This window comes from Bos javanicus, chromosome 27 (assembly GCF_032452875.1).
Source record: "Bos javanicus breed banteng chromosome 27, ARS-OSU_banteng_1.0, whole genome shotgun sequence".
NCBI classification, from domain to species: domain Eukaryota; kingdom Metazoa; phylum Chordata; class Mammalia; order Artiodactyla; family Bovidae; genus Bos; species Bos javanicus.
Window position 1 is genome coordinate 30,804,351 of NC_083894.1, and position 12,855 is coordinate 30,817,205.

The 12,855-nt window shown below is 40.4% G+C and overlaps 1 protein-coding gene across 1 annotated transcript in view; it reads left to right on the forward strand.

Annotated features, from left to right (window-relative positions):
• Window positions 1-12,855, forward strand: part of UNC5D (unc-5 netrin receptor D) — a 643,560-nt gene that overhangs the window by 86,514 nt on the left and 544,191 nt on the right. The gene's annotated exons all lie outside the window — the stretch shown is intronic.

The following is a 12,855-nucleotide window of genomic DNA, read 5'->3' on the forward strand; positions in this document are numbered from 1 at the left end:
GGAAATCACTAAAAAAAAATAGATTTACTTTTGCATATGGCCTAATGCTGTTATTAGTAGTGGGGAGATAATCCCTGTGCAAAGTCACAGAAAGTAGTGGGTCCAATTCTTTTAGTCACAGATGGTAGAGTCCATGACAGTTTTGCGCTTCAGACAATGAATACATTTATCCTCCACAGGGAAGTAAATGAAATCATCATTTGCAATACTGTCTTTTTTTGTTGTTTTGCTTTGTTTTTATTGTCAAATCTAAACATCAGTGTTCAAGGCAAGACATTCATTCACTTCCTGGCAGGGACCCAGATTCGGTTAATTCTTGGGAGTTAATAGCTTTGGTCAGGACAGAGGTTCAAGCTCCCCACCCCCGCTTCCTGCTGTAAATAATTATCCAAATTCCATTTCAAAGATATGTCTATGGATCTCTTTCCTTGTAAAGTTTAGTGGGTATTGGGGCTCTTGATGTAATAGAGCAGTTCCCAAAGGCAGGTGAGACTCAGTTTTCAGAGAAATTTTAATGTGCCAGCTTACACATCCCATATAAACTTAATAAAACCAGATTGGCCCGTTGTGAAAACTCCTTCTAAGACAGGCTGTCTATATCAGGAGCTGCCTTTATTCTTGGAGGCCACAGGGGTATCCTTCTGTATGTGACCCCTGAAGTGAATTGGTTCTTTCATAATACATTTTGGAAGGATTCTGTTTCTTCCCCAGTCACATGCTTATTACACTGTTTGTCCTTCTCTGTCTTTTTCACATCTCCTTTCCCCAAATCCCTGCTTTATTTATGTATTTAATTTTTAAATTGATTTTTATTGGAGTGTAGATGTTTTGCAATGCCGTATTAGTTTCTGCTGTATAAAGTGACACATTCCTGCCCTGACCTCTTATCTCAACTTTATTTTCTGAGACACTCCATAGAGTTCCTTTACACATAAGGTCAACTTTTTCTCCAGGTTTCCCTTTTTAATTTTCTGAACTAAGAGCCTTTAAAAAATATCTCTTTTGTGTATTACATCCTCTAATCATCACTAGCTCCCATACAAAAGGTATGCTTTCTCTCTTGTACAGGAAATTGGACTCAGAGTGCTTAAGTAATTTGCTCCAAGTCAGAGCCAGAATTTGATTTTGGAATTGTTCACTTCCCGCTTCCTATGTTTTTATTTTCTATGCTGTAGTCTCCAGTGTGTTGGCCCATTTTCCCATCATATAGGAAGATTCCTTATTTCTTATCAAGAAAAAATAAGATAGACCTCTTTCAGCATATAGAAGTGACATAGGTAGAGAATATTCCCAATTTCTTGGTTTTTATAGGGATGACTTATGTCTGAAAAAAGAAACAGGAGATGACAATCCTTAAAACATTCAATTAGATTGGAGTTCTACTCAGCCTGGAAACTAAATAATCACCAGAAAAATGCTGAACATCATGTGAAATTCTGTTAATAGTGCCTTATATTTTGCCTGTTAGGTTTTTTAAATGTTGACTGCATTTCTTTTTTTTCCCTTGGCTGTGCCATGCAGCATACAGGATCTTAGTTCCTTGACCAGGAATTGAACCGTGCCCCCTGCAGTAGCGGAGAAGGTGATAGCACCCCACTCCAGTACTCTTGCCTGGAAAATCCCAGGGATGGAGAAGCCTGGTGGGCTGCAGTCCATGGGGTCACAAAGTGTCAGACACAACTGAGCGACTTCACTTTCACTTTTCACTTTCATGCATTGGAGAAGGAAATGGCAACCCACTCCAGTGTTCTTGCCTGGAGAATCCCAGGGACGGGGGAGCCTGGTGGGCTGCCGTCTCTGGGGTCACACAGAGTCAGACACGACTGAAGCGACTTAGCAGCAGCAGCAGCAGCAGCAGCAGCCCCTGCAGTAGAAGCATGGAGTCTTGACCACCAGAATGCCAGGAAATCCCCTGCTGATTATTTTAGCTGTCTTGATATTTCTTCCTCCCTGACTCCTTCTCGTATATTAGGCCATCATTAGGTTTGCTACAAAACGGAATCAGTAAAAAATTAAGTAAAAGTTATAAAAACAAAAAGTCTGTACCTGGGGCCCAGCCCAGCTTGCCCAAGGGTGGCCTCTCCGTCAGCAGAATCAGTGGCTTTGCTCCCGTTGCATGTGCCTCCAGGATGGCACTCACTCACTCCAGGATGGCACTCACTCTTATTCTTCACGTTTCCCTGCGTGTTTCTAGACTTGGGTTTCTGGCACTTGAGCAGGTATGAGCGGTGCTTTCTTCAACTTGTGATAATAATAATAGGTAACATGTACTTGATGCTGGAAAAGATTGAGGGCAGAGGAGAAGGGGGCGACAGAGAATGAGATGGTTGGATGGCATCACTGACTCAAGGGGGAGGGGAGTTTGAGCAAACTCCAGGAGATAGTGAAGGGCAGAGAAGCCTGGCGTGCTGCAGTCCATGGGGTCACAAAGAGTCAGACATGACTGAACAGCTGAACAACGGCGACAACATGTGATGAATCCTTAAATACTAGGCACTGGACTGAGCATGTCAGTTGCATTATCTCATTACATTGTTCATACTTACGAAGGAGACAACTAAATCATGTTTGGAAATTTAGTGCCTTCTGAACGTTCGCAACTGCTGAGGCATTTGTTCAAAGCCACAGAGATGGTCAGTGGTGACATCAGATTTAAACCTTTCATTTTTCTGACTTCATTGGCTGAATCTTTCATCCTAGCTCATATTCGATTTCCATGATCCAGGGCAGTATTTGTTACATGCTAATTGCTCAACAAATGGGTCTTGCATTGCCAAATAAGATAGAGTCTGTATGCTGTTGAAACATACTAGACTAATAATTAGTAGATGAAAGATGCAGTTAGAGAGATGCTGTGTTTGGCTTTGTGATCTCAACAGTTCACATCACCTGTCTGGACTATGGGTTTTCTTCATCTGTAAAATGAAGGGGAAGTGTTAAATGAGCCTTAAGATCTCTTCTATACTCTGGTGAATAAAGCCACAAGTGGTGACTAGAAAAATAATTCAGAGCCACTCGCTGACACACCAGTTATTTGGCAAATAGCTATTGCATTATTCCAGTTGCTCTTCAGTTCAGCCGTAGTGGTATAATTCCATTTAGATCCAATCTAGATACGTTTTTGCAGGGCCTCTATCATTTTTCAGACTCTTTGAAAAACAAAATACATTTAGACTTCAAACCTTGAGTTTGGAAATCTGAAATATACATAAGATGATATGAATGAGCCTGACTTTGATTACCATAGGGCAGCAGAGCTGGGGGCGGCAATAAAAAAAAAAAACCTATAAAATTGAACTTGATCTGACCCATGGCAGGTCATCTTAATGCAAGGATGTCTTGGCTTTCAAGTGGATTCTTTCACTGTATTATACAAAATCTGGATAAAGTGATAAGTAAGTTTAAAAGTGATTGTATAAAGTGAAGTGCACTGTCGTACAGGAAAGCATTTTGCCCCAGGGAGACCAAAATTGTAACCTCATTTCCTTTCTTTTGAGGACTCTCTGGGTTGCTTGTGGTTGCCACGGTTGGGTGGGTTGGTTTGTCGTTTGCCAAGTTAAGATAATCTTTGTATTTTTTTCTTTTTTGAGAAATGGTTATCCAAAAGAGATGTTTTAAGAGGCAGAAGGAAAAGGCAGAGAAACTGAGAAAAAGCCAGGAAATAGGAGGACCAGAGACAAAGGTGTGTGTGTGTGTGTGTGCCTCAGAGAGATATATTAATTCATAAGCCTTATGGATATTTGAAAAAGTTTACAGACATGGGACAGTTATATTGGGGAGGCCATTGGGTTTGCTTGAAGGTCAATGATGCAAAAAAATTAAAACATGAAAGTTGACGGCTTTGGCAGTTGCCTTCTCTAACAGTTTATAGACACTTCCCCACTGACACTGTCCCTCCCCCAGCTGCTATGGCATGACTATTCAGCACAGATCCCTGTGGTCAGAAAGATCCCCTGGAGAAGGGAATGGCTGCCCACTGCAGTATTCTTGCCTGGAGATTTTCATGGACAGAGGAGCCTGGTGGGCTACAGTCTTTGGGGTCGCAGAGAGTTGGACACAACTGAGTGGCTAACACACCTGTTCTCCCTGCGTACGATAGAATGCTTCATCCATGCAGGTGGCAGTGACCATAAAGATCAGGGGGACCTTTGGACTGCTGGACAGGTGAGTGCTGTGTCCACTTGTCTTACTTTCTCTCTCCTGCCGTTTGGACTGCTTGCCTGCTGGTTCAGTAGTTAAGCAGAGACAATAAGCAATGTGAGCTTGCACTACCAGTCAGGTTGCTCGCCATTGAACATGATCCAGCCTTTACATATAAATCATTTTCTTGTTTCGTTTGTAAACCAGTTGTTCTCCCAAAGAAGGATCCAGAAAGTGCACTGAACACAGTCAAACTGCCTGATACAGGCCAATAAGATTGGACTATGGATTCAGCCTGCCCTCCTGCTTATATCACTACAAATTGTAGAACATTTGCCACATACTTCTAATAGGAAAACAAGGTTTCCTTTGCCTGGATCTTAGGAAAGCTGGTGGCAACAGGCGTCATTCCCAGCATAAAGCACGTGTTCAGTGTTTGATGATCGTTATTATGATTTTGATCACTCTTGTTTTCTCTCTTCCCTGAGGTTAGTTAATTTCTACTGTAAGCATGCTCTCTGTTGACCCATCTAATAGATGGTCAGGCTTCAGAATGACTTGATGAGTACCCTTTTGGAGGATAAAATCACAAGCTTTCTGATTTCAGGCCAAAATATGCTAAAATTAAGGTGAATGCTAGTCGTATGCTGAGCTTCCCTTGTGCCTCAGCTGGTAAAGAATCCACCTGCAATGTGGGAGACCTGGGTTTGATCCCTGGGTTGGGAAGATCCCCTGGAGAAGGAAAAGGCTACCCACTCCAGTATTCTGGCCTGGAGACTTCCATGGACTGTATAGTCCATGGGGTCACAAAGAGTTTGACACAACTGAGTGACTAGTAGTAACTTAGCAGTGTTTTAAAATAATAATGTTAGATTGGTGTTTAGCTTTCAGTCTGAATCCATTTTGGAGACTTTTATTGTTCTCCTGTGAAGCAGCACAGCAGGTTTATGAAAAGCTCACGTTCAGAGTTTGTGGTCTCATACCCTTGGAACTTCCCTGGTGGTCCAGTGGTTAAGAGTTTGGCTTCCAACGCAGCAAGTGCAGGCTTGATCCCTGTTTGGGGAGCTAAGATACCTCATGTCTCTTGGCCAAAAAACCAAAACAAAACAGAAGCAATATTATAACAAGTTCAAAAAAGACTTTAAAAATGGTCCACATTAAGAAAGAAAAGACCCCCCAAAACAAAAAAGTTCTTGGTCTCATATTCTCAACTGCAAATCTTCAGGTTCACATGAGGGTATTGGCAGTAACAACCCCAATGAGAAGCGATCTGTCCCTTTCTTTCTTAGGGAAACTTTGAAGTATTGTTTGAAAATGCAAATATTTCATCTGAGTTCTTGTTGAATTTTGACAGCTCTTTTGTTTTCTTTGCTACATTTGAATATGTTGGACTCTGATGACTGGTCAGAACTTGATTATCAAGAGAATTCTGTGGTTTTAAAACATAAAATATTGGCAGTTGAACATATAATTGTGCATGTGTGCTAAGTTGCTTCAGTTGTGCCCAACTCTTTGCAACCCTATAGACCATAGCCCGCCAGGCTCCTCTGTCCATGGGATTGTCCAGACAAGAAGACTGGAGTGGGTTGCCATGCCCTCCTTCAGGGAATCTTCCTGTCCTGCATTAACAGGCGAGCTCTTTAATACTAGCACCTTCTGGGAAGCTCATAATTATACCCAGTCAACTATTAGTTAGAGGCAGATTAGTCATGGGTAAGACCAAGCAAATTCTAGATACCTTATTTCTGGGCCAAGGCATTTGATAATTGGGCCATAGGTGATTAGTGCTAAATGTTCACCTCTGTCCATCTTCACGCAATAACTGCAGTGGTATCAAGAAGAGGAGGAAGTGAGTGTGACATCTGGGCAGCTGGAGTGTGAGGACCACAGGGAGAAAGCCCTGGTCCTCATTCCAGCATTAACTGAGCTGACATGCTCCCAGCCTTGATGATGCGTCTGAGTGGGGTTAATCCACAGTTCTAATCAAGCTCTGACTACATAATTCTCCAACCAGGAAGGCAAAAGAAGCTGTCCCACGTCTCTGATGCCCTTATGAATAAGCTGCTCTGAGCTTGAATAATCCATCAGAAGTGGATTTCCTATGTAGCTAAAGCCATGTAAGCTTTAAACCTCTTCCTTGTATGGGCCCCCTTCCAAATTCTACTTTGTGTCTCACTTGTAGGTCTCTCAGAACCTGGAACATTAGTATTTGCTACAATCATAACTTCAGGGTAAATTTCTTCCTGCCAAACTAAAATCAGAACATGGGATGCTTTACTGCAATGTTTTAAAATGCTGATACCATAACTTGTATTGGTTAATTGCCAATTACCCAGCATTCAGATCTTAGAAATTTTGGGAGGGTCTCAGGTGCACCGCTAAGTACTCTAAATGAATTAACCGTCAATGTCAATAAAAATTCCTATAACAGGGCGTTTTTCCTCTGTAGAAAAGGTGTGGCAGGAGCCCTCCTTCAGAACAGAACCTTTTTGATTTTTTTTTTTAACTTAATTTTATATGCAGTGTAAGCTTACCACTTTTATTTAACTTTACAACCCGAGGGATTGGAATAGCAGACAGTGAAGAAAATAGATTAAAAGAATAAGTTTAAAAAAACCTTACCTAAACAAGCAAAAAGTAACAGTAGAGATCAGAGGCAGCTGGGAAAAGACAGAAGCTGCATGAATGCAATCAGCAGGAATGTGGGGTCATTTAATGTGTCCAGGCACATGGATCAAAACCAGCTTTGTCCTTAAGGATTTAATTTGCAGGCAGGTAACAAAATCACTAATTAGAACAATAGGCATCAAGTAGCCCTTTATATTCTATAGACTAAAGTAAGTGAAATTGCACTAAAGTAAAACTGAATTAAAGTCAATACTCTCCCCTCCCATGCAGGCTGCCATATAACACTGAGCAGAGTTCCCTGAGCTATACAATCGGGTTCTTATTGTTTATCCATTTTAAATATAGCAGAGTGTGCAAGTCCATCCCAAACTCCCTAACTATCCCTCGGAGGGGAGTCTGGGGAAGAATGGATACATGGATATGTATGAGTTGCTCTGCTGTGTATCTGAAACTATCACAACATTGTTAATTGGTTACTCTCCAATATGAAATAAAATGTTTGCAAAAAATAAACTCAGCATTCTTTTTCTCAGTAGGACATTTTATAATATCTGAGGCCATATACTTTGGTGGTTAAGGGCACAGACTTTGGCGTTGGACTGCCAAGATTTTAAAATTTGGGTATAATCAATGTATAGTAAAGTACAATCTTTGAAGTGTCCATTGGGTGAATTTTGACCTGTATGTTGATGTGTGAACATCACCGCAACTAAGATAATAAACCTAACCATCACCCCCCTCATTACTTAGTTCCACTTACAAATGCATAGGCCCTTGTGCATTCCCTTTCCAGGCGATCACTGATCTCCTTTGTATTACTATAAGCTTGCTTTTTCTGGAAAATTATATACGTGGAATCATACTGTGTGTGTGCTTTTTTTGATCAAAATTCTTTCACTTGACTCAGTTGATTTTAGATTCTTCTACGTTGCGTGTCTGTCGCTTTTTATGACTCAGCAGCATCCCATCGTGTGTCTGTGTGACAGTGTTTATCTGTTGGCCCATTGATGGGCGTTGGATTGTGTCCACTTTTGGGCTATCACAAGTAAAACCCTTAAGAACTTTCACGTGCAAAATCTTCATGTGGACATGCTTTCAATTGCTTGAGTAAATACCTCTGAGTGGAATGACTGGGTTATATGCTAGATATATGGTGATTATACTTGGCTTAAATTTCGGTTGTATGATCAACTCGCTTATGACATTGTGTTCGTCGCTTAATCTGTTCAATGGTAACTAAGGCACCAGTTTATTGGAAGGATTAAATGATATGATTCATGGAAAGCACTTAGTAAGCATTTACAGTTTTAAATAATTATTTTTTTTAATCTTTAACAATTTAAAAATAATTTAAACATTTTATCAGTGCTGAATTTTTTTTTTCTTCTCAGGAAGGTTCATTCATGTGAAAAATGATTATTCCATCATACTGCGTCAGAAGGGTCTACGTCTATCGTTATTATGTTTCCTTAGGACGTGAGCTGTGTGTATGGTTACCAGCTAGCAACATACAGAGAATGATAGGCAATCGACCTTTGAAGTGATAGGTTCAAATGAGTGATTTCAGTTTCTGAAAGACTATTCATATATTAAAATGCAGGCAAGGTGTAATAAGTCTAATAAGAGTTAGTAATAGATACCCATTTCTGTGTGGAGAGTCAATGATAGAGGAGCCAGGATAAAGGAAATGGAATTCTTAAGTGTCTCCTTTAGAGTGTAGTAAACTGAGGTGTGATCTTTAGATTGAGGGCTAAGACCACTTTCCTTATCAGTTGCTTTGCTTTGGGAACATTGTTTAACCTCTCTGCCACTTAGAAGAATGAGCCTCCAGCTCAAAAATTTATGAATCTGTGACATATGATGTGACGAGATACTTTCTTAACATTGCTGGCACTCCCTAAAATCTAAACTTTAAGTTGAATCATGGTTAATTATGCCCATGGGGAGTTTTATAATTGCTTGTGGAGAGGTGCAGTGTTTTAATGGATTTATGCAGGAGTCTTCCCTGGTGTCTGGATTCAGTGCTGTGATCTTTTTTCAGCGCTGTGGATACTGAGGACTAGCCAAAGATCACAGGTGATGTTGCTGAGCTCTCAGGTTATAGAGAGGGTCAGAGCTGACCGGCCATGCCCACTCCATGTCTGCTTTCAAGCAGGCCAGACCTGGGTAGTGCCGAGACCTCTTTCTTTTTCCCAAGAGTACTCTGCTAAGGATGTGGTTTTTCAGACACCAGGCCCAGATAGAGTCAGGGACGTGGTGATTTTTCTTTCATTTTATGTTTAGTTTTACTGTTGTTTTGGATATTCTTTTCAGCACTGCCTTATGTGAAATTAACTCTGATGTGGCACTGAAATTGACACCTGCTCTCTGTCTTCTCAGCTAACAGCTGGATGAACAGATGCCTGTGAGCCACTGCTGTTCAGTAACCCCCTGAACTATTTTGTCAGGATGATCACGTGCATTTTTCATACTTATTTATTTATAACTTTAGATGCTTTTCTGTGAGTAATATTCAAAATGCTGACCCCATCATGGGAGAGTAATGATTGAGAAATTTTGCAGTGTTTATAAATTCTGATACAATACATCATGGGCTTCAACTGCTGAGTGCTCTTAATGCTGTCTTTTTTAGACATATGCTTGAGGAGACATCAGTGTCTTCAATACATTTCCATCTTCCTATCCTCTCATCTCAACATCACCACCTAGCAGTGTGCAAGAGAGGGCTTTTGATAGGTATTTCCGTGGTTCATGCTAATGTCTTTTCAATTAAAATTTGATTATTTTCTTGGAGGAATCCTCAGAGGCAGGAACAGCTTATTTGTCAGTATCTTATTTAGATTTTGCTTTTAGGCAGACTGCTTTCTGTCCATTCTGACATAAGGAAGTGATGTTTTGGGTCACTACTGACATTTTACTTATTGTTGTTCAGTCGCTAAGTCGTGTCTGACTTTTTGCCCTACCCCGTGGATTGCAGCACACCGGGCCTCCCCCGTCCTTCACTTTCTCTTGGAGTTTGCTCAGATTCATGCCCTTTGAGTTGGTGATGCTATCTGACCATCTCATCCTCTGCCTCCCCCTTCTTTGCCTTCAGTCTTTCCCAGCATCAGGGTTATGTGTTTAGCTTTTTCAGTGGGTCTGTGGGGTTGAAGCACATGTATTTACTTCAGTTTCCAATCATTGAGAAAGCAGTCAGCTTTTCCTACCACGTTACGAAAATTTTCCCAGTTTCAGGCAGTTCCTCTTAACATTCTGGTGTGTACACAGCACACATTGAATTTTGCTGTCTTCAGTAAGTTACTCGAATGCTTTTTCTCAAACAAACCTAACTTCTGATTATCTTTGTTGGAAAAACTATAAAAGCCTCATTCTATGCAAATATGGAAAAACTATTATCTTTCTGTATTCCATGGGGGGAGTAAAAGCAAATCAGATAGCCAAGAAAGTCAACTGTTGATCTAATATCAACATTTCCAGAGTGGTAATCATATTTTTAGTTATTACTGTCAAAATGATCAATTATTAAAGGTTTGTATTTGTGATTGTTTTTCACTCCTGCATTATCCAAATTGATTGGCATGAAGTAAAAATTTAATTTGCCTTTTGCTTTCTCATTGTTGTAAAATGTTGGCAGAATACAAATGATGATATTAAAATTATTGTGCAATATTCATAATCAGAGTTCTAATGTAAAGTTTTAAAAGGAAGTGAGATGAAACCTCAATTTTGTGTATGTGTGTATATTTATATATATATTCAATACTTTATAATGACCTATAATGGAAAAGTAAGAAACAAAAGATTGAGTTTAACGTTGGAAAGCAAGGAGATCAAACCAGTCAATCTTAAAAGGAAATCTGCCCTGAATGCTCTTGGGAAGGACTGATGCTGAAGCTAAAGCTCCAGTACTTTGGCCACTTGATGGGAACAGCTGACTCATTGAAAAGACCCTGATGCTGGGAAAGATTGAAGGCAGAAGGAGAAGGGAACAACAGAGAAAGAGATGGTTGGATGACATCACCAGTTCAGTGGACATGAAGTTGGGTAAACTCCGGGAGATAGTGAAGGACAGGGAAGCCTAGTGTGCTGTGGTCCATGGGGCCATGAAGAGTTAGACATGACTTGGCGACTGAACGACAGCAACAAAAAGAATGGAAAAGACTCTGAAGAAGAATATGTGTATGTGTGTGTGTAACCATATCACTTTGCTATATACCTGAAACTAGCATTGTAAGTCAACTACAATTTTTAATGAAAAGTACATGGAGGGTATAGGCGACCTGGGGCAGTTGTGAGCTGCTGGAGCAGAGAGTGGGTGACAGAGTTAGAAGAATGCATCTGGACTGGAAAACCAAGACGGATGATTGACAAGGAGTTTTCCAACCTCCGTTCCCACAAAACACACATAAAGCACTTTACTAGAGGGATAAAGAAAGAAAGAAAAGAAAGTGAAGTCGCTCAGTTGTGTCCGACTCTGTGCGACCCCATGGATTGTAGCCTACCAGGCTCCTCCATCCATGGGATTTTGCAGGCAAGAATATTGGAGTGGGTTGCCGTTTCCTTCTCCAGGAGGTCTTCCCAACCCCGGGATTGTATTGAACCTGGGTCTCCTGCATTGTAGGCAGACGCTTTACCATCTGAGCCACCAGGGAAGTCCATTGACTAGAGGGATAAATGCTTCTAAATAAAAATATCCTTGGGAATGCCTTGGCGCTGAATACGCTGTACAACATCATGGAAGAATATGGTACTCTGTTGAGTGACAGACACAGCAGTTAGCAAATGGTTGTGTGTGGACCAAAGGAATTTTCACTCTGTGGATTTTTATTTCATAGCTATTTGATTTAAAACTAGTCACTTTGCTTGCAGTGTGGTCACTAGTTTGATGTGTTGGGGGTTCTGCATGGGTGTTGCAATGTGGGGGTGAAAAATAAAGCAGCAGATGGGATTGGAGGAAGTGAAGATCCCTGTGTGGTCCACAGGGTGCCCTGGGGTCTTCCATCTGCAACTTACAGAGAATTGATCTGTGCTTTATCTCTGGTACCCAGGTCCCCTCTTCATAATACGTTTGGTCATTTGAGATGTACAATTGAGAGAAAAAAACTGAATTTGTGTATACTAGGATGCTGCCTGTTGATAAGAAATAGTACTGATTTGCTAACCCCGGAGTTGAGGGTTACATAATAACCACCCAAAGAGACATCAGATTTGTCGATTCATTAGAACCTTGCAACTCAGGGGCCAAAAATTTCCAGTCAGGTGTTAGGTGGGCAAAAATTATTTTGGTCAAAACTTGACTCTTGATACTCACTGTCCTACGAGTAAAGTATAATTTCAGGGGAGGAGAATAGCTTTCTGAAATTAATATTCTATAGTTTAAAAATGGTTGATTTCAGAACCTGGGAATATACCTCACCTATGAATATTGTAATAGTGATTGTCTATAATTACACGCCTATTGTAAGTATATTGGAATAATTTAATCACAAAGATAGCAATTTTCAGGAACACTGAGAGCAAAATCCTTAATATTTCTACTGTATAAATCATGTTGGAATAATTCAGATTTTTTCCATTATAATCTAGACATGATTTGTATTTATGAGTACTCAAAAACTAATAATGGCTTTTAATTGGACACTCGTCACCCATTTTTGATACATGCCTAAGGGAATGGAAAAAATAAGGCATACTTTTGTTTGACAATTTTCTTTGAGTAGTGGTCCATGTTACATGGATTTTAATTCTTTTCTTTTTTTTTAAGGTGGACCATTTTTAAAGCCCTTATTGAATTTGTTACAATGTTGCCTCTGTTTTCTGGGTTTGTTTTTTTTTTGCTGCAAGGCACTTTTTGACCAGGAATTGAACCCATGCCTCCTGCATTGGAAGGTAAAGTATTCACCACTTGACCACCAGAGAAGTCCCCAGATTTTAATTCTTACTTGACCTATTACCCAAATAGCCTTCTACGTAGATAGCAAACAGAGCAGCCAAAACCAAAATGGTGTGGTGGGGGTGATGAGGGAGAAGTCTTTATTTTTAGAGGAGACACATTTGGAGTTGATGGAACTAACGGCCATTGTATTT